This window comes from Acanthopagrus latus, chromosome 1 (assembly GCF_904848185.1).
Source record: "Acanthopagrus latus isolate v.2019 chromosome 1, fAcaLat1.1, whole genome shotgun sequence".
Taxonomy (NCBI): domain Eukaryota; kingdom Metazoa; phylum Chordata; class Actinopteri; order Spariformes; family Sparidae; genus Acanthopagrus; species Acanthopagrus latus.
Genome location: NC_051039.1, coordinates 26,646,658 through 26,666,226, shown reverse-complemented (window position 1 = coordinate 26,666,226; position 19,569 = coordinate 26,646,658).

Here is a 19,569-nt window from a genome sequence, read left to right as displayed (position 1 = left end):
CGATAACTCTGAAACACAAGTGGCCTAACGGTGTATCAATAAATCCACTGCGCTGTCTGAGGTGCTGAAGCAAAAGACGGATTTGGTAATGGCGCCACTTTCTCTCACTCCTCCGTCACTTTCGTCTAGGATCCATAACATTCTCTACAGCAGTGACTCTCAAAGCAAGGGCTGCAAAGGTACTGCAGGTGGGCTGCGAGAGGTCATTTTCCATATTTTCCAAGTAGACAAGGGAATAAAATCTGATACTTTTCCTGATAGGTCAAAATTGGGCCGCGTCGTCCATAAGTTTGATGGTAGCTGCTATATTGAATACATTCTCAATTCTGTTTTATACTGTAGCCTATATACTCAGTAGAGTGGTGTCACCTTCATGATCAAAGTGGCAAGACGCAACGTGCAGAGCAAGACGATCACAGAGACAGAGACTGCCTGTAGTAGTCATAAAATTCCTGTGATCATTAAGTAGCGCTGGGCCATACCACTGTTCAAAAATAAATTAAAAAAAGCAATGACTGCCTACATGTATATATACCGAACAGGCATAACATCATGACCACCTGCCTAATATAGTGTGGGTCCCCCTTTTGCTGCCAAAACAGACCTGACCCATCATGGCATGGACTCCACTAGACTCCTGAAGATGTGCTGTGGTATCTGGCGACAAGATGTTAGCAGCAGATCATTTAGGTCCTGTAAGTTGCGTGCTGGGGACTTGTTGGCCAGCACATCCCACAGATGCTCGACTGGATTGAGATCCTGGGAATTTGGAGGCCAAGTCAACACCTCAAACTTGTTGTTGTGCTCCTCAAACCATTCCTGAACCATTTTTGCTTAATGGCACAGCACAATATCCTACTGAAAGAGGCCACAGCCATCAGGGAATAACATTTCTATAAAAGGGTGTGCATGGTCTGCAACAGTGCTTGCTCTCTTCCCATAGTGCATCCTGGTGTCACATGTTTCCCAGGTAAGCAACGCAGCCATCCCCGTGATGTAAAAGAAAACGTGACTCATCAGACCAGGCTACCTTCTTCCATTGCTCCGTGGTCCAGTTCTGATGCTCACATGTACATTGTTAGCGCTTTTGGCAGTGGACAAGGGTCAGCATGGGCACCCTGACTGGTCTTTGGCTATGCAGCTCCATACGCAACAAACTGTGATGCGCTGTGTATTCTGACACCTTTCTATCAGAACCAGCATTAACTTCTTCAGCAATTTGAGCAACAGTAGCTTGTCTGTTGGATTGAACCACATGGGCCAGCCTTCGTTCCCCACGTGCATCAGTGAGCCTTGGCCGCTCATGACCCTGTGGCCAGCTCACCACTGCTCCTTCCTTGGACCACTTTTGATAGATACTGACCACTGCAGACCAGGAATTCCCTACAAGAGCTGCAGCTTTGGAGATGCTCTGACCCAGTGCTCTAGCCATCACAATTTGTTCCTTGTCAAACTCGCTTAAATCCTTACGCTTGCCCATTTTCCCTGCTTCTAACACATCAACTTTGTGGACAACACTTTCACTTGCTGCCCAATATGTCCCACCCAATAACAGGTGCCACGATGAAGAGATAATCAGAGTTATTCACTTCACCTGTCAGTGGTCATAATGTTGTGCCTGATCGCTGCATACACATAAGTACATGTGGAGCGACAATTCCAACTTAAATGCAGCAAAACCCCAGAGATCAATGCAGCACCAGTAGTATTAGATAGAAAATAAGAGAGGCAACAGGGAAACAGAGGACGATAGAAAAGGGGAGGGGAGATGGTTACAAATAGTGGAGTAAAAGGATGTAAAATTAGAGGGAGGACTGGTGGGTGGTTCCATCAAATGAATACCATTACACAGGTGGAGCAGGCGCCAAATTATGGGGTCAGCCTGAAAGCCGCAGAGAGAGCCGCGCGAGAAAGAAAGTGGAGACGGAAAACATGAGGACAAAGACAGAGAGCAAAGAGAGTAGCCTGCCTCTTGTCTAGCTTACTGAGTGTAGACAGCTGATAGAGATTAATGTCTTGAGTGGGTGGGCGGAGGGGAGAGAGAGGTCCAGACTGGCAGAGCGTGAGTTGGGTGCATGATTGATGGAGGGAGCGCCTCGGGGTAGGGGGGTGACGAGAGGGGCGATAGAAGGGGTAGTTAGGGGCGAGAGGAAGAGTTGAGAAGTTCAGCGTCGCGAGTGTGGTCCGCGGCGAGACGGCAGATTGATGAGGGCCGAGATGGAGGGACGGCGAGATGGAGCGAGAGCGGCTGATCGAGGGCGGGGGGGTGGGGGGGTGGGGGGTCGTAGATTGATGGCAAAGTGCAGGAAGGTAGCGCGGGCTGTGGAAGAGACGGGGAGAGATCGTCGAGAGGGCGCCGCGCCCCGAATCGAAATCGCTCACAACAAGTCCGGGTTTCTATTTTCATGCACAGCACGCAAAATAACTCGCCCGGTGAGTGCACGCTGGGATACGCATCTAACTCCACATAGTTCGGAGGCAGCCCCAACACCACATCCACTTCATCAATTTCCACGATTCATCTCATATTATGGTTTTCGCAGTGTGGTGAAATGTAAATTGAGTGTGTGTTTGAGTGACACACACCTCCGCACACACACACACGCGTGCACACACACACACATATACTATTTGCCCCACCACGTAGATAAGCAGTAATGAGCTCCGCCGGCACCTCTCACAGTCCTGCAGCTGTATATCTCTCCATTGCCACATTCTGTCCATTCTCTTATCTTCTGGCCTCTCACCTCTATTACTCTTAACTATTCCTCCCCCCCTTCGTCTTCTCTGCACCCTCCCCTTCCTCCGTCTTTGCTCCCTCCACCCTCTCATCAACTCTCCTTTCCTTTTACTTGTTCCTTTCGCTCTTTATCTCCATTTCAGTCTCCTCAACTGGTTTCAGTCGGCCGTTTTTCCTCCCCTTAATATTCATGCCTCTAATCACCTCAGACTCAAATTGAAGACGACACTGTGTGTACTCCTATCACCGAGGTGTTTGAGAGCTCGACCTTAAAACAGAAACAGAAAGAATTTAACTTTTTATACAATATTAGTTTGCCAAAAAAGAGCGCCTGCTGTGGTTGCCTTTCAGTCAGGTGAAATTTATTCAACAAAAGTTATCCAACATATTAAAACTTTCAATGCTGAATAATGTGGAGAAATATCTAACTGTCAAAAGAATTACAATTTGTTCTTTTGAGGCCTGCAATAACATTGCAACGTCCGAATCATGCCGACGCAGTAAACCCATGCAAATGCTTTTCACATCGAGTTCAACTCTGGTGAACTTTGATCCAAGAATTGTTGCTGTTGACCAGTAACAAGCAGTCTTGACAGCACTGACCTCTGATCGTACTCCGAGTCGGAAAAATCCATTTTAATTTGAATTCTTATTCATCATCCATCAAAATTGAAAGTGTTCCACAAAGCACAATTGGTTGAGAGAGTTATGAGACTGTAGTCGATGGTATCAAATGCTTTGTTAAGATAAATGGAGTGAAGAAATACAACTTTGATTCACTTTTTATTTGTCAAACAATAGCAGAAAAACAAAAGTAAGTAATTGTATTATTAAAGTATAACAAAGTAAAATAAAGTAACAACATATAATACAGTGAGCTTATAGGTTCAATATTCTAGCTAAAAAAAAAATGTGCAAAAGATAAACAGAATGGGAACTTTTTACATTTCTGACATGATGACATCGATGTATCTGTTGTGTGTTGCAATGATATCTACTGGTGTTAGCATGCTAAACAGCTAGCCCCAGCCCATCCCAGTCCAAAGCTGCCGTGCAAATGCCAGCACTGTCCTGGTGAACTGAGCTCCCAGTCTGGACCACTAGCTGCACAGCTAAGTGAGCTAACTAACTCAGCAGCAGCTAGTGGTTACTCTGTTGTTGCTTTTAATGCTAAGCTAAGCGACCCATCTCCTGGTTCTAGGTGTTTACTGCACATACATGAGAGAGATTGTTTTTATTTATATTTTTAGATTTATTTTCAAGTTATAAAAAGGGTTTTTTAAATGTCAAACTGCAGTTTAATAACAAGACAAAAGTATTAAATAAGATACAAATATCTGTGGTAATAATTGTGCAATCAGGAGTGTGTCAGTTGTCACCACACACATTTGAGGCTTGAGTTTTTTGCTGTGTTGATATCTCGTTACCTGCACCCAAAGCTTCTTTCCGCTTTTTCATTTGTAGAAAATAATTTCACTGGATTTAAACTGGATCCGAAGTGAAAAGTGACCGGATTGGGGATGGGTTGAAATTGGCAATGACAAAGGTTCCAAGGATGAGAGGAGAAGTTTATAAATTGGTTCTAGGTAGGATGCGAAGAAACATTTCTTCCTGAGTCGCCATCCATCCCATATTACGGGGTATTATTACCCATAATACCTGCGGTTTGTAGATAAATGGAGATTACTTTGAAATGATTTCCACACAGAGTATCTGCTCCCGTGCATCAAAAACAGTTTGTTTTTTTGCTGCGAGAAGACACTGTTGACTGCAGCTTCCTGTGAACGTGGCCCTCAGTCGATGGAGGTTCAAAAATTGATCCGGCTAACAGAAAGTGAGGAGAGGGATGAGGATGCAATGCAAAGGAGCAGGTGATGATCCTCCATACTGTGGAACTACATAATGATAGTTTTACAGCTTGATTTTCGCCGCCGTTTCTGCATTATTTATTTATATAAACAATGATCGGTTCATTAGAAGGGCGAAGCGCTCAAAGGCTAAGTGTGTGTGTGTGTGTGTGTGTGTGTGTGTGTGTTTGGCTGAGCTGTGAGTGAGAGCGCAGCGGCACTGCCTCCCTCGACATTTGCTAATGTTAATGTTAACACTGCTCCCATAACATACTGTAGGACACGAGCAAAGTCTGCCATTTGATATTTAGACTCATTCGGTGTTCTGGGGCCGGTGTGAAGTGTGTTTATGTTGTGAAAGGGCAAACGAGAGAGACACTTACCTCTAGCTGTATTTGGCCGTGCAGATAGCTGTAGATATTTTTTTTGTGTCACCACTGATATCCCCACTCTTCCGTCTTTATCATTCACACACACACAAAAAAATTGTATCATCACCCAATTGCGTGGTAACTATCTGGTGATCAAAAACCTTCAATTTGGCAATTTCATTTTGTTTTATATGCCAGTAGTTCTGCAGCTATTATTAAAAAGGAATGAGGATATGGGGGCAGCCTTGTTTAATATCCTGTTTAATCTCAAATCTTTGTAGGGTTCCACTGTGGAACGGCAACAAAGCTATTAGTTTCTTGGTGAAGGGATTTTTATTTTTATTTTTTAATTTTTTGTACCATTTCTCTAAAATGTTCCCCAAAGCCAAAACAACCAGGAGCACGCAAGATAAAATTCACGCTGCACCATGTTAAGAGCCTTTTAAAAGACCAGGAACTGATGAAGTCATCTCACGTGCCTGTATTCAAGTTAGTGAAGGATGAGACCAGTTCTTTAAACCCAAAGGGACATTAAACAGCAACCCCGACTCATTTTAGCTCGAGCATGCTCCCATTCATCGATGGCTCGGACGGTGGTTCATTTGAACTGCTAGGTTAAGGTCAGATAAGCTAACGTAACACAGCCTTGTATTTCGTATCGGATTGACCCAGTGGATGTCACAGTTTTTCTTTGGTGATTGATTTGACGGAAATACCTATCTTTTATCTGGAAAAAAAAGGGAAAAAAAGAGGTGAACACTATAAAATGGAACCAGAAATGCAGGAAAACAGATTCACCTGCGGTCTACTACTGTCGATTGAGCATGGAATTGACACTGTGTTAAAATAATTTCCATGTACCAGGAACACTGTGCCATCAGCCTGTCCAGGCTTGAGACTGTGACGATTATGACCGGCACTTGCAGCACATTTCACAGACCAGTGTAGTGCCTGTTCACCATGTGCTTGTTCAGAATGGGTCGATTGCTTGACCTCTGGTATTGCCGCTCGCAGCTTTCTCAATATCATCAACCTGAGGAGTCGGAGAGCCCCCACAGATTCACAGCCACAGTTTTTTGACTTTTGTAACAATCACAAGTTTTTGACAGTTCATTGATGTCTTCATTATGCCATATAAACAAATCATTATTAAAAATGCACTAAACTGAATTATATTTATTCCACTGAATGTAGGCCCAACACACACACGAATAGATAAACGCACAATTATTTCATGAAAATACACTAACCACAGTGTAGGGTTATCAAAACGTGACCTTGTATAACCCAACCTGGTTGCCAGAATGAATGCTGGCAATGTACATTTCTGCAAACCACAGACAAATTGAAACTTTATATGTCTTTATGATGCATCTTCAGCCTTGTTTAATGTTAATATATGTGTCATGACAACTGTGCGCCAATGGTCTTGTTATGCACAAAACCACTTGGCAGAGGTCAGGACACACTCATGTTTTGGATTGCCTGGTTCCGTCGACACAAACCCAACATGTCACCTAAAAATATCCAATACTTACAAATGTTGAAACGTCATCTCACCTCCAACTGTGGTGTCTGAACAATGGTCTCTCGACTGGAAGCCATCTCACCCGCAGGTCATGCCGTCACGACCCCGTCCACCTCCTGACATGATAATTAGCTCATATATATGTCATGTGAATGTTGGTATATGTATGAAATGTACAGCTTTAAATGAATCTGTCGACATTCTATTCTGGCGACTGGCTGCAGAGACCAGCACGGCTGTATGGGTATAACATAGATGCCCAGCAGGATGTTGTTTTTTCAGCTTTTCTCGAGACTTGCTCTTCAAATCTACTTCACAGCTGACACTTTCCTCTCCAGTAATATACCCACCAAAGCGCGGAGCTGATTGGGTGAACGGGCGTCGAGAAGCTCAGAGGACGGAGATTCCTTCCCTTTTAATTAGATGACTTCAGTTCTCTACATTCACACGAGCACGGCGGAGCTGTCTTTAGGTGCCCTGCTCCCCTGTACGTGGTGCTAATTACAGAGAGGTTTAAAATTGAATGAGTTAATTTTCTGAGGTGAAATCACTTACATAGTTAATTCAAGAGCCAGGGTGTGATTTTTATTCACTGGAGTCCGCACACGTCCGCACCCTCTGCTCTCTCAGGATCTAGTTTGTATGTCTGATGTTGCGTCTAGTCCTCTCGTGCTATTTTTGCTGCCCTGTTGTCCGCGTCTGGTTTGCAAAATACCTTTTTTTTTAAAATTTCAATGAGAACAAGAAAATACGATGAATAAATAAAAAGTTGCATGCAGGGGCAGCGACGTGGACGGTGCTGCTGTGCCACAGAGAGAGAGAGAAAGTGATTGGGCCTTTAACTCCAAGTAACTCTCCTTTTCTATTTGTTCTCTGCTCTTCCTCTTTTATTCTTTTCTATCATTATTTTTCCGTCTGTTGCTTCCACAAGCCTTCCTATCACACTCACACTTCTGCTGCTCTTTATGCTCTCATCAATCCCGCTTACAGTTCTGCTTTCTTTTTCACTTCAACCTTTTCTGCATACATCCATATCCTTCTTTCATTTCCACTGCCTCCCACTTTTCTCTCTTTCGACCAGCCCCTCCATTTCTCTACATTCCACTTTATCCCCATCTCCCTCTGCTGCGTTTATGTATGTGTGTGTTTGTGTGTGTGTGTCAGCTGGGCGCTTGTGGTTATTTTTCAGGCAGCAGCCCAGAAGATTGGACTGTCATAATCTATGGTCCTGAGTTATAAGTGTTTCTAACCCAAACCTGGGGACAGGACCATTTTTCCTCTCTTCCTCCTCTCTTCACCACCGCCTACTCCTCCTCTCCCTCTCTCTTTCCCTCCCTCCCTATCCTCCCATCATCTCTCACTCGTCCTCCCATTCTTTGTCGGTATGCATTGCCATCCATTGTCTGCATTGACCGCAACTCAGGCTAATGCTATTGATCAGCACCCGTGGATTCGTGTGATCTGTCATGTTCTAAATCCGGAGTTTACCGTAAGAGAGATTGAGGACCAGATTGGGTTTTAATGTTGAAACTGCCTTTAATGATCTTCTCAACCATTTGGAAAAGCTCGAGCCGTGATATCTTGGTGAGAAATGATGAACCATCTCCAGTAATAGGTGCGTTAGGCTCCCCAAAAGAATCTCCAAAGGGTGCACTGTGTTTTCGGAACCAGGTCTTTTCAGGTGGCTTTAGCCGCATTGTGCGGCTAAACACTGTGCAGCTGTTTCTCAATGTTAATGACAGTCCAAAAGTCCAATGTGAGCATTTCGTCAGCATGCTTTGTTTTTAAAGTATAACCAGATGTTGGAAGCTGCTGTATTTGACAAGTTAAGTGAAACTTGTTTGGCCGAATGGTCCATTTATGCATTGCAATTTATTATTTTGCTTAACAAAAACTAAATATTGTCATGCATTAAAATGTTTAACTTGAGGGGCCTGTCTCCATATTTTTTTAATCATTTCTACTAAAGGCCGAGCATTTGCAGCTGCACACATTTTCTGCGCGGCCGCTCCGAGTTCTTCAAGGTGAACATCTCTAAACCTTTCAGAAAGGTGCTGGTGGCGTCACCGGCTCTCTTCTTCTTTGGTCTTTTTTGTCTGCAAACTGAATGTTGCAGGGGAGTGTTCCTACACATTGTTAGCTGTGTGGTCAGCCCTCTGTTACCCTAGTGTTGACAGTTTAACAATGTTAAAACTAAACTGCTGTCAGAAACAGAGCATTATTGATTTACATTTATTAATCACAGCATTCTTAAAAATCGCTCTTTACCTTCCTGTTGACTCGTCTTCCTTCTCTTTGTGGACTCTGTGGACGACTGGGGGAAATGGAGGAATTAGGTGTGAACGGTCCATTAACAAATACAAAAAGCAGCAGACATGTTCCATCTGTCTGTCTGTCAATCGATCTGCTCTGCTCTGTTTCATTACTCTGGACGGCGTCGCGCCAGCACACACCCACACAAAATCAACCAGACTCACTTAGTTGTGGGTTTTACAGTGATCATACGTCAGTGTTCAGACAATAAAAAAGCATTTCACAACATGCCAGCATAGTCTGACTGACCTGACCATTCATTCTCCCTCTGTCTGTTTTTTTAAATCAGATTTAGGCAAAGTAGCACTTTACTATTAACCTCAACGGGAAATAAAAGAAGGACAGAAGTGCCAGTCCCAATCTGTTCCAGCAGGATCCGGCACAAATTACACCCCGTTTTGGGGGGATTTACTTTCCGTTTTCGAAGACAAATCACCATCCACCACAGTCTGGGTCTTCAACAGGGGGTCCGCCAAAGGGGGTCTTCAGAGTTGCTGCGGGGCGCCAAATTACTGCTTGACTTGTGCAGCGCCTGTTGAAAACATGCTGTTCGGCACAGACTACCACGAATCGTTTTAATGTGTCTGAAAATACATGTAAACACGGACATCCTCGTGAGCCACGAAGGATTGTTTCACCACTTATCGAACAGAAGACTCCTGTAAGACAATGACTTCTGCTTCAAGAACAACGTAAACCACGCCATAACCCCTGCGGCCCCCCCCCCCCCCCCCCCCCTTTTTTTTTGCACATTACTACAAAATGTAGAACAGAATTTTGCGTAGTTGGAGGTCCCTGCTCTGTCTCTTGGGTTAAAGAACCCTGCACTACAGCACTGGAGACTGATAACTTCCTTAAACAGAGTTCAAGGTTTTCTCCTCGGCTCTCTATTCTCTGGCAACAGAGCGATTTAATTGCAAAAGATGAGTGTAACTGTGGAGCTGCAGCCATTAAAAAAAAAAGAAGAGGAGCGGCAGAGCACACTCCGCTGAATAAAACCTGTAACTATGAGTGTTCGAGTATGGGAGAGAAATAGAGTAGGAGGGAGTAAATTAGCCAGAAAGATGAGTATAACTACTTTACTCTCTACTACTACTACTCTCTCGCAGCTACTCCTCTCCTCCTCCTCCTTTTATGCCGCCCCTCTCCCACTTTCTCCCCCGTTTTTAGTTTTTTTTTTGTCCCCTAAATCCCCTTCTTCCTCCCTACCTGCCGCCCTGCTTTTTTCTTCCACGCATGTGAGCGACTGCCGGAGAGAGTTTTCAACTCATTTAACGTGATCAGTTCATTAGAAGGATGAAGCGCGTTCCCTCTAATGGGCACTTGAGCAGCAACAAGGGAGAGCAGATTGCCTCCCTCGCTTGCTAAATAATTAGACTGAGGGGAAAAAAACGGGAAGGGACACACAGGAGGATAGGGTGAGTGTGTGTGTGTGTGTGTGTGTGTGTGTGTCTAAAGAGAAAAACACAAGAAAACAATCCCTTCAGTCCGTCGGGATGTGGGCGGGACATGAAGATGGCATGGAGACAGCTGGTATGTGCGCGTGAGAGCGAGCAGGCAGCCCTGAAATTGCTGAAATGAAGGGCATCTTTTAAAGCTCCTCTCTCTCCGCCTCCATTCACTCAGGTAAGTCAAGGTCATTCCACACACACACACACAGAAATATAAAGCAAAAAAAAGAGAAAAGAAAAAAGACACTTGTTGGATCGAGCGAGAGAAAAAGAGGCAAGGGAGAGTTTTAAAAGCAACCCCCCTCCCTCCTCCTTCATCTCCCCTTCTTCCCTGCCACTCTATCAAGGGCCTTTTCTTCTATCTCCATTATTGAGTACTGCATTAAAAGCTCTATTACCTTTTTTGTCATTATTTACATAAGCCCCAGCTCCTTCTCTTCACCAAGCAAATGCAGACCGCGGGCGGCGAGAAATCAAAAAATTCCTACAAATTCAATTCTGGTGTATTCTGGCTACTCATCTCGGGGGAGATAGCCATAAAGATAGAGCTGTGCTCGGGGAGCAAACTGTTTTTTTTTCTTTTTCTCTTTTTTTTTTTCTCAGAGGCACAACAGGAATAAGATAATAAGAGGAATCGGGCTGCCTGGGGAGTAGCGGCATAAACACACAAACACACACGGAGTCTCATTTACTTCTTCTTACCGTGTCTTTGTCTCCTCGTCTTCTCCTGCGCTCTCTCGTCTATCCAGCCCAGACCGATAGTGATAACGACGTGAGGGACATCATAACTCCGCCGCACTTGGACATTTAAAGCCCCTGCCCCCTATTAAACCCTGTCGATGTGACAGGATTGTGGAGGGTCCCAAATCCTGCTAAACACCACCGGAGCCAAAAAAAGAAAAGAAAAAACAAAAAAAACAAAACAAAAAAACCTTGGAGGGTGAGATTTACCTCCTCCTGTTGGGAAAGTCTTCTCTTTCCGACGTGAACACATTAAGATCCACGGTAACTGTTATTAGTGTGGATGCAAAGCCATAGAGAATTGAATTCACCTCTACTACCACTACCACTACAGTGTTTTCACTTCTACTTCTGCTGTTACTGTGGTTACTACTACTACTACAAATGCTACCAGTACTGCTACAACAGCTACTACTACTACCACTGCCACTACTACTACAGCATGTATACTTCTACTGCCACTACAACCACTACTCTGTGGTGCAAAGGGAAAAGCACATGGTTCATAATCCCAGGCTTTGGGGTTTGAGTCCTCCTCTCCTCACTTAAAAATGTCCACCTTAACTCAATATGATGTGTGGATATCAACATGTATGCACACAGACTGAGACACACATGCGCAGCGTTGTTCGGCTCAGTGGCCAAGAGGTTAAAGCATGCGACATCATCTCCATCCACCGCGAGATCATGGGTTCAGATCCTCTCTGTTTGTGAGGCGATGAGCATTTCAGCATTCATTTCCGCATTTGCAGCAGGAAATGCATTTCCGAGCTCCAACTCGTTAATCAGATGTAGAAATGTCAGCGGCAACGGAAGGAGGAGCTGAGAGAAAGTTTGCGTTGGCGATTGGGAAGCCAGGAAAGTGATTTTTTAAAAAAAATGTATTTATTTTTTCTTCCCGAGCCCTTATATGCTCTTTCTGGTAAGAGTTACAGATGCTATCATCTAATCTCAAGCACTAATCCCTCCACCTTCATAACAAAAGTGCATTGTGCTTGGAAAAGAAATCCTGCTGGCCACGACTTATCTAGACAATAAAGCAGCACGACAGATCCAAAGACAGAAAGCAAAGAATGAAAGGATGATAAAAGGAGGAAAAAAAAGATTTATGAAAGGTTAGGGGAGGTTTATGAGATTTGGGAGCCACATTTGTTGGGAGAGGGAATGTGATTTGCTTTATCAGTAGCAAACAAGATGTTATTTATGAAATAAGGTCTTGTTTTGCTTTGTTATGAGGGCAAGGCGAATCATACAGATGAGGGCTTTTTCTTTTTTTTGTTGTTGCTAAATTGCTTTTATTTCAGTCTCTCTCCCTGACAATGCAGTTCAAGGCTGTTCAAGTCCTGCTTTTAATTTTGAAAGCAAAGACGCTGAGAGTGTTTCTATGAAAAAACTGTGTCTAAAGGTGCATGTTTCTATGCAGTAATACTCAGGTGTGTGTGTGTGTGTGTGTGTGTGTGTGTGCGTGTGTGTGTGGACCTTGCATTTAATAGACCAAGAAAATGGAGGTGGTTATAATTTTATCTGAAGTTTGTGAACAGAGATGAAGCTAGATCAGCAGTCATGTCAAGTCCTCTGCCACGCTAACATGGCATTCTTGTCTCACTGGAACAAATATTCAACACTGAACACTGTTTAAAACCACATTTTATATGTAAAATCTGGTTTTAAACAGTGTTCAGTTTTGAATAATGAATATTATTATCAGTATAGATCTCTTAAAGTGCTACTGCATGTGTTGAAAAGGTAGAATGAAGCCTTTTGTGTCTCCAGAGGATGCTGCATGTATTCTAATAAATGGTCTCCAGTGATGTCAAGTCTGTGGCAAAATAGCACTGTGGGTAATGTAGGCACCAGGTTTTGGAAAGCAGTCCAACAAAGTTGATACAGCAGAACAAGAGCTGTCGTCATTTCGATTACATCTTCTTTCTTTTCAAAACCCACTCACCTACATTACCCACAATGCAACTCAGCCACTGAGTGAAATAACTGTAATAAATTGAACAGATTACACGCAGGTTCCTAGGGAGCCGTAATAGGCTTTTTACTACTTTTTTCACATATGCAATCGCACTTCTCAAGACCTGTAAACACACTTTAATGTGTGAAACTGTTGGAGTTACCCTTTGAAACAACACCCACACATTTTACAGGCTGTGTCTTTGTATTTGTCTATTTAACTACCTCATTCACCCTCGCTCTGCAGGACTACATCTCTATACAGAGTCTCTTCCAATTCTAATTTATGTACAAGACTTTAGTGTGTATTTTTCAAAAATCAATATTGTTCTTTCTTTCTATATTATTCATATTATTTGTTGAATTTCGGCTCGCTTGCCCTTTCAGGAGAGATGAAGAAGACTCAGAGACGCTGATGACTTAAGTTGAAGTAGTTTCTGCAAACCTGATCAAGCAGTGAACGACATAACGCTCACAAACTGAGACTGCATGGACTTGAGCACCATGATAGGTTAGATCTTTGCAAGATTAACCTCTTCACAGTAGTAAACGTACTCATCCAAATGGTCCGATTCATGATGATAATAAGTCATTTATTTTCTGTCACGTTCATATTGCCATGAACTACTTTATGGATAATCCTTCCAGTTGAGCCTGCTGAAGTCTGCAACAAGTGGCGTCCACAGAAGGTCTGCAGAAATGGTGGATTTGGACAACATGCAGCAATAACTGACTTTCTGGTACTGCGCCCGTTAAATCTGTGAGTGTGCACGTTCAGTAAAGTCCCAACATTTGGATGCAGGCTCAGAGTCTACCTTCCCTTAGGACGGAGTTATTATTGTCACTCCCCTCTCCTGAGCTCATGGGGAGTGACGAGATCAGTGCGGCTGTTCCTCACATGTCAGATGAGGCCTTTTATATTTCTCTGACTACATTATATTAATGCCTCAGTGTACAATGATATTTTAGACAGTGGTGCACTTCCAACACCGAGACAACAGTTTGTGGGAGGACCTTTCCTGTTTTAACATGAGAATGTCACTGTGCACAGAGCCAGTCCATACATAATGTTTTTGGTATAGAGCCATGGCCTCAAGCTAATCATACACATCTGGGGTAAATAGGGAGGAATAGGGAGAGTCCATTCAGACAGGTGCCATCATCCATAAGGTTCAAGCTGATTTATTTGTCATTACACAACATAGTTTATGAACTCCTTAATGCTACACAAACATATATACAGTTGTGTTTACATAAATGTACATAAACAAGGAGTGCATTCTTTTGCCATGGTGACTATACCAGGTGATGACAATGTGGTCGACTTCTTCACATAAAAAAGTTCAACATCAGGGTAAACACTGTCCACCCACTGTGACTGTGTGTGAGCACCAAGCATCAGCGATGTAAACACAGACTCCGCCTCTCCTCTGTACAGCTGTACCTCCAGCTATGCTCTGCAGGCCTGAAAGACGGTCCACCCATCGAGCGCAACAGTTCGACCCGAGATGGCATGGTGGGGACATGTCCCATGTGTCAAGCCATCCCCAGAGAGCATTAGCTGTCAGAGCGTAATATTAACTCTCATCATCTTATATAACATTGATGTTATTGCTCAATGTTGCTTGTCTTTTTTTCCCTGTGTGTTGAGTTGTGTCTATTTGTACAAAACCCATGGGGAGACGGGCCGTGGTATGCTGTGGTATGTGGCACTGATTCAAGCTGCAAACTTTTCCCCATAAATATAAACACCAGTCAATAAAGGATTCAAGTAGTTTTGAAGTCACTTATGGATATAATATTTGACTGTCCACAAACTGTGTTTGGTTATTCACCCATTCTTGCCAACAATGTTTATTTATCTGAGATTTATCCTAGTCTTTATCTTGAAAACTCCCCAAATTCATCCAAACTGAAAGAGACAAAAGATTTACATAAAAAAAACCAAAAAAAAAAACCGTGTGAATGAAGAGAAGAAGACTTCTACTCCATTGTTATAAGTCAAAATATAACCCAATAACTAGCTATAACTACCATAACTTAAATCAGTATAATTCAGTTACTTTTATTGTTGCTAATAACTACGTTATTCCAAATGATAGTTTTGGGCTAGATAAGAAAAAGCAAGTCATTTCATTTTCAGTCTGGTTTTCTACACACAACCGAAAGATCCAAATAATGGTGACGAAAAATCAATCAAAATAACAGGCGCGCAGTGTTTGTGTCGAATGCATTATTACTGCATTGCTGAATAGTATTTGAATTCGGGAGCTTCCTTGTGTGCAGCCAAGCAAGAGAGATGTGATCCTTCCTCTCACATTACTGATGTCTGTCTCTAGTCTATCAGTCTCTTTCTCCCTCTCTCACAATCCCTCTCTCTTCCCACTGTCTCCTGTCTGGCAAACAACACAGCCTGTCCTGCTTGTTCAAGAGAGACATGTCCATTGTCTCCCTTATTACTCCATTCTCACCGGCAGCCTCACTCGCTCGGTAGACTGTCACTCAGCTCGACTGAGAAAAAACAAAAGGGGTGGTGCTGACACTGATGGTAGCATAATTTTGAAACTGGCAGAAAATAAAGTGGAACTAAAGTCTGGTTTGAGAACGGGGCCCAAATGAACAGAAGCACTTGTCATTTAGTCTCTCTCTCTCGCTGTCAGTGTGTGTGTGGGTGCATTGTTTTTGGGTGTGTGGCGCCACAGAAATAGAAAATGCTGACCTCTGTGCTTATTGCTGCGCTTTGTCTCCCACCAGTAGGATCAGGCCTCACTGACAAGGAGTTTCCACACATTTCTCCCCCCTTTGGTCCTTTACATTCACCTGCGAAACATGCTGACAGAGAAAAGTACAGCAGCGTTTTTTTTTTTTGATAGAAAATGAAATGCGAGTGCAAAAAAGTTACCGGTGGCACGACACTGCGGTATATGCATCCTTCCGACGGCAACTTTATTCAGCTGAGGCTCGTGTGATGAACACACGCAATGTAACCTCTCCTTGTGTTCTCGGAAGTCTTCGCTCCAGATTTCGAGACTGGTACAATACTGAGGGCAAAATGTATCTGAGCTACCAAAGGGATTAAAGCCGCGCTAATTAATATCTTTACATTAACAATGGATCAAATACTCCTAGTGACAAACCCACATAGACATATGTGTGCAGTTCTACAAAGCATTCTGAGCTCATTGTTTCAGTTCTGCAGCCTGCAGCTTTATGTTTGCTTCAGTCTCTCGGCTCTTATCATCCTTGTTTATAGCTACAGCAGGAAGCTGTTTTCATTGGGATGAAAGCTGAGTGTGAAAATTAGTGTGGTCCGACTCACTGAGTAGTACACTGTAATAATGTATAATGACTACTGAGTAGTCATTATGTCGACGGGGCCTCGCGGCTGGTGCGATCCGATCGATAGTCTCAAGTAACATGAGTACTCATTTGTCAGTCCGCACCCATCTATGAACTCTAAAGTAAAGTTTCCTGACTGTCTCTGACAAACATCTGTCATCAGACGGACATATAAACTTCCTACTCAAAATCATGCTATGATAGGTATATCTCCAGGACGATTACAATTAGAAACAAAAATATAAGTTTGAGGGGGGGCTACAGGCCACTGCATTGGCATGCACTGCTGTCACAATGGACCCTGACACATAATCATTATCGGCCACGACAGCATCGGCTGGTAATGTTTTCCCCTCGTGAGTCTTTGCGTGGGTGTCATCACGGGGAAATGTGATCACAAAGACTCCAAGTGGAGCAGGAACACTGCCAGAAGCAGTTTTGAGTTCTCTGCTGCTATGTTTTTATATGTCTGTCTGTCCGTGGACAGATTTTTGTTCATCTGATAGCATGATCACCTCGTGAGATACAATCATTCAGTTTTACAGGTGAGTAGTTGGGATCAAAATGATGGCTGTGATCCTGTCCACACATGTACAGTACACACGTTTATGTTAAAACAAAGCTTGTTCTATGCGTTTTGGCCTTTTGTACACATGTAAACTGAGTTTGAGATCACTGAAAACTGACCTTTTGGAAACGTAGCAGATATTCAGAAACGACGCCATCATTTTTTCACACCTAGACAGGCAGAAAATTAGATTTTTGGAAACGACAAACATGTCTCTCAGTGTTTGTAGCATCGCTGGCAAATGTGAACTCGGAGTCTGTGTTATGATATCGGAGTACTGAGTTTGTATGTTTGTACAGGATGGATGTTATATTGTTTGACTTTATATTTAGAAAGACACAAATGGACATTGATCGCACAGTGATGGAAAAGAGTGACGGAAATGTATGCTTACAATGTTTTGCTGACAAAACAACAATCCAGGAGGAGTCTGTGAAGAGCAGGCAGTTTCTCTGCCTCCTTCATAGATTTTTCTGTAGCCAAGCAACCGACCAGAGTATACAGTCTGCTTCCTGTTTACAAAGGCATACGTGTCCATGAACGGCTGTGGGATATCGATTTTCAGGTATGTTAGTATGGGTGGCGAGATAGTGCTAAAATGACGTCTGTTTTAAAACTTTCTGACTTTGGTGTTTTATTTACGTAACAGTTCTGAACCTCGGGGATCAATCAGAGCTTATTCAGCTACTTTTTAATACATATGATGAAGGAGCAAAGTAATTTTGCATTTAGAAAAATGTTATTGAAATCCAAAGTGCAAATAAGCTGCACATATTGTGCTGAAAGGTCCCTTTCTCACCTTCCTGCTGCCTTTTCTTCTGTTTCAGTACAACGCTTTAATAGTATAATCACCTTACACTGCCGAACAAGGTAGGGGAAATTCAGCTGATAGCTAATGTGTGGCGGGAAGCTTCACTGTTGATTTTACACTAATCTCAACGCAGCTGTCGAGAATGGCACTCATTCGCGCGTGCGCGCGTGTGTCTGTTTAGTGTGCAAGTGTGTGTTTAAAAGGCATGGAAACCAGCCAATTGAGTCACAGTGTTAAAAGCTTGTATACATTTGGCAGCTGTTGCTGGCAGGTAATCCAGTCGGTGAAGGATGGACTGCGTGCCAGAAACAGATTTGCTTAGAACGAAAAGGTGAAGAGGGAAGAAGAAAGACAGAGAAAAGGTGAATAACATTACCTTAATCTTCATCCAATGCTGAAACATATAGCATGATATGATAGCGCCTAATGAAGTACAAAAACATTTGATCAAAGCAAATGCCATACAGTTAAGATTATGGTAAACCCAAGTTATAATTATATTACATAATCTGCTGGTTAAGGTTATGATGTCATGTGTAACAGTACACCTTGTTACCAGATCATATAATGAGAGTCTACAACCACACCAGCTCTGTGAGGCTGTACTTTGCAGAGTAGTTGGAGCTAAATGCTGTGATGGAGGAATTTTTAAGAGTTCTTACTGCAGTTAAATAGCAACATCACACCATACATTTATTCTACTGAATATATACTGTCTCTGCAATATGTAGTTAACATTATCAACAGAATGGGAAGAAGTAAAAGTTACAGCTGCAGGTGTTTAGTTGTAGAACAAAGTACTGAACAAATAAACATTCTGACCTGGTAAAAAGTTGAGATCAGCAAAGTTATAATAATTTAGTCTGAGCAGTAAATGAACAACATTTCATGAGAATCCATCCATCAGTTGTTTTAGAGGCATTCCACTAGAAAACAAAAACAGAAATATCAACGTCATGGTGGTGCTAGAGGAAGAGTCATGGCATCATCACAGCCAATAGGATTCATCCTCTGGTGGATCAGGAATATCTGCATAATATTTTATACCATCCCATCCAATTATGGTGACCAGGTGTCCCACTTTATGTGGCACTGCACAGCATGTGTTGTCCCACTTACTGAGATGATGCTCCACAGTTGTTTGGCAGGACAGCCTGCAGTGGTTTGGAAGGCTGTCATCGAGGTAATGTGTATGTCAGACAGCTCAAATGTGAGTAACAGCACAGGTTGACCTGTGACCGTCTGTGCTGCCTTCACTCGGCCCAACAGGCATTGGGCAGACGATGAAACTAAAACTGAAACTGACATTGCTACCTTTAACAACACTGAGCAGCTCTCCAGATGGTCAGGAGATGGTGGTAGGAAGTCAGCACTAGTCATTTCTCCACACTCAGTGATTGCAAAGAGCATGCAGCATGCCACTATATCAACAAAAAGGAAGAGAATCAAACTGTAGTTTTTTTAAGTTAACTGGTCACTCTTCAACATGTTGGACCCCTCTCTGCACTGGTATTGTGTCCCAGAATGTTCCAACCGACCAACCTCTGTATTTTTAGCTAAATATCTGGTGATTATATCTACTGAAGCAGATTCCTTAAAACATGGACTGAAAAAGCCCTTACAAACAACATATATACATCTTATCCCTTTGCTCAAGCCTGTTACTGCCATTGCCCGCCGTGTCTTTTGATTTGTCGCAGATTGATCTGAAGATTATGACTCAGACGCAAACCACAAATGTCATTTTCACCTGATTTCACCCCGACTGGACCAGACTAATGGGATCTTCTGCAGCTACGCTCCACGCAGTCGCCATCGACTCCTTCATTGATGCAAACCGTGATGTAATTTATAATGCAAGCATGGTATTTTAAATAGACCAGCAGGTACCCTTGTTGAGC